General features: G+C 38.7%; 1 pseudogene; it reads left to right on the top strand.

The window, feature by feature from the left end:
- Positions 1–1,010: 1,010 nt before the first annotated feature.
- Positions 1,011–2,766, top strand: LOC141554245 (atlastin-2 pseudogene; annotated as a pseudogene).
- Positions 2,767–3,176: the final 410 nt, after the last annotated feature.

The raw sequence follows: 3,176 nt of genomic DNA, 5'->3' as shown, positions 1-3,176 counted from the left end.
TCTCAAAATAACTTTCTCTGGTCACTATTCTACTCTATGTGCTGTCTCCCCTTTAAAGAGATTATTACATCCTATCAAGAGAAACAATGCATAGTCAATCTTTGATTTTTCAGGGTAATGTTCTTAGAAAGTGGCATGAAAGTTAAAAAAAAAAAAAGCAAATGTAATTATATTGAGCTTATGGGGAATAGGAGTTTAGATTTCTGAGATTACCATAAAAAGCTGTAATCTTTTGCTATAAATTGTTTTATTACTAATGAGAAAAATGTTTTTCATGTTACCTGTTTTATTTTGTGTACTGCATTTTATGGGTTATTTCATAGTTACCACGTTAAGAAAAGTGCATATTATCAGAATTAAAGTTTTGTTATAAAGAATTTTATGCAGGCCCTTTTTGTAGTGGCAAGGAATTAGAAACTGAGTAGATGTCTACCAGTTGGGAATGACTGAATAAGTTATGGTATTTGAATGTCATGGAATATTATTGTTCTGTAAGAAACGATCAGGAGGTTGATTTAAGAGAAGTCTGAAGAGACTTACATGAACTGATGCTAAGTGAAGTGAATAGAACCAGGGGAACATTGTACACAGCAACAAGATTATATGATGATCAATTCTGATGGACATGGTTCTTTCCAACAACGAAGTGATTCAGTCCAGTTTCAATACCTTGTAATGAAGAGAGCCAAATTCACTCAGAGAGAGTCTATGGAGAGAAGAGAGACTGAAGGCCAGGAGCCTGAAAAACATTTATTCAGGAAATATTTAGGTACAAAAAGACAGAGGCAGCATAGTATTGTATAGGTCAGTTGCTGATAGTGTAGGTGAACAAGATTGTCTTGTCTCTAAGTCTAGAATTCTACATACTATGCCCTGCCATATAGTAGACCTAATTTCATGACCTCGATCATGTCTTGTAATGTTCTTGAATTGTGAGGGTCTGGTAGTATGCTCAATTATAATCCTTCTCTGGGAGGAGAAGCGGGGAGTTAATTTTAAATTGGTACAAGATGGTGGAGGGGGCCAAGGCAACGCGGAGGCAGCAGCAGCAGCACCTGCCCCAGGAGCTGCGGCAGCGCCGGCCTTGGAGCGAAGACCCAGCGGTCCAGGACAACCACATCTCATCCCCGTCCTCGCTAGGTGAAGATTATGAAGACAATGAATTGGTAAACTCAGATGAGGCTGTGAAGAAACCCTGTCCAGTACAGATTGTTCTTGCTCATGAAGATGATCACAACTTTGAGCTTGATGAAGAGGCATTGGAGCAAATTTTATTACAAGAGCATATACGTGATCTTAATATCGTGTTATTTGTGGCAGGAGCTTTCCGAAAAGGGAAATCATTCTTATTGGACTTCATGCTGAGATATATGTATAACAAGAATTCCCCTAGTTGGATTGGTGGAAACAATGAACCATTGACTGGCTTTACATGGAGAGGCGGATGTGAGAGAGAAACAACAGGCATACAGGTCTGGAATGAAGTGTTTGTAATTGATAGCCCAGATGGAACCAAGGTTGCTGTACTGCTAATGGACACCCAGGGCACTTTTGATAGTCAATCAACTATCAAAGATTGTGCAACTGTATTTGCTTTGAGCACTATGACAAGTTCTGTTCAGGTTTATAATTTATCTCAGAATATTCAAGAGGATGATCTTCAGCATTTACAATTGTTTACAGAGTATGGAAGACTTGCAATGGAAGAAATCTATCAGAAACCACTTCAGACATTAATGTTCTTGATTCAAGATTGGAGTTATCCATATGAGCATTCATATGGCTTGGAAGGAGGAAAACAGTTCCTTGAAAAAAGATTACAGGTAAAGCAAAACCAACATGAAGAGTTGCAGAATGTAAGGAAGCATATTCATAATTGTTTCTCTAACCTTGGCTGTTTCCTGTTGCCACATCCTGGTCTTAAAGTTGCAACCAATTCAAGTTTTGATGGGAGATTGACTGATATTGATGAAGACTTTAAAAAAGAGCTTCGCAATCTGGTTCCATTACTGCTTGCCCCTGAAAATTTGGTAGAAAAAGAGATAAGTGGATCCAAAGTGACTTGTAGAGATCTTGTAGAATACTTTAAGGCTTATATTAAAATTGATCAAGAAGAGCTTCCACACCCTAAGTCTATGCTTCAGGCAACAGCTGAAGCTAACAATCTTGCTGCAGTAGCAGGAGCAAGGGACAGCTATAGCAAAAGCATGGAGCAGGTATGTGGTGGAGATAAGCCTTACATTGCACCTTCGGATTTAGAAAAAAAAAAAACACTTGGATTTCAAGGAGGTGGCTGTCAAACAGTTTTATTCTGTGAAAAAAATGGGAGGAGATGAGTTCTGCCGTCGTTATCAGGACCAACTTAAAGCTGAGATTGAAGAAACCTATGCAAATTTTGTAAAGCACAATGATGACAAAAATATCTTCTATCCTGCTCGCACCCCTGCCATGCTGTTTGCAGTCATGTTTGCTATGTACATAATCTCAGGACTGACTGGCTTCATCCGCCTGAACTCCATAGCTGTCTTGTGTAACCTGATAATGGGTTTAGCACTTACATCCCTTTGTACTTGGGCATATGTTAAATACTCTGGGGAGTTCAGAGAAATTGGAACAATGATTGATCAGATTGCTGTAACACTATGGGAACAGGTATTGAAGCCCCTGGGTGATAAATTGATGGAGGAAAACATAAGGCAGTCTGTAACAAACTCTATCAAAGCAGGCCTGATGACCAGGTGTCTCATCATGCCCGATTAAAGACAGACTGACAGTTCATCTCCTCTTCAACTCCAACTCTTGTCCTTTCTCAAATCAGACTGGTTTCCTTTCAGCCTGCCTGGCGTCAAGACTTTATCCCAAATTAGTATGGCAGAAATTAGATATGGACCCACACTTAACACCATATACCAAGATAAGATCAAAATGGGTCCATGATTTAGGCATAAAGAATGAGATCATAAATAGATTAGAGGAACAGTGAATAGTCTACCTCTCAGACCTGTGGAGGAGGAAGGAATTTATGACCAGAGGAGAATTAGAGATCATTATTGATCACAAAATCGAAGATTTTGATTACATCAAACTAAAAAGTTTCTGTACAAACAATACTAATGCAAACAAGATTAGAAGGGAAGTAACAAATTGGGAAAATATTTTTAAAAGGAAAGGTTCTG

This window comes from Sminthopsis crassicaudata, chromosome 2, assembly GCF_048593235.1.
Source record: "Sminthopsis crassicaudata isolate SCR6 chromosome 2, ASM4859323v1, whole genome shotgun sequence".
Classification (NCBI taxonomy): domain Eukaryota; kingdom Metazoa; phylum Chordata; class Mammalia; order Dasyuromorphia; family Dasyuridae; genus Sminthopsis; species Sminthopsis crassicaudata.
This window is presented reverse-complemented; position numbering and strand designations above follow the sequence as displayed.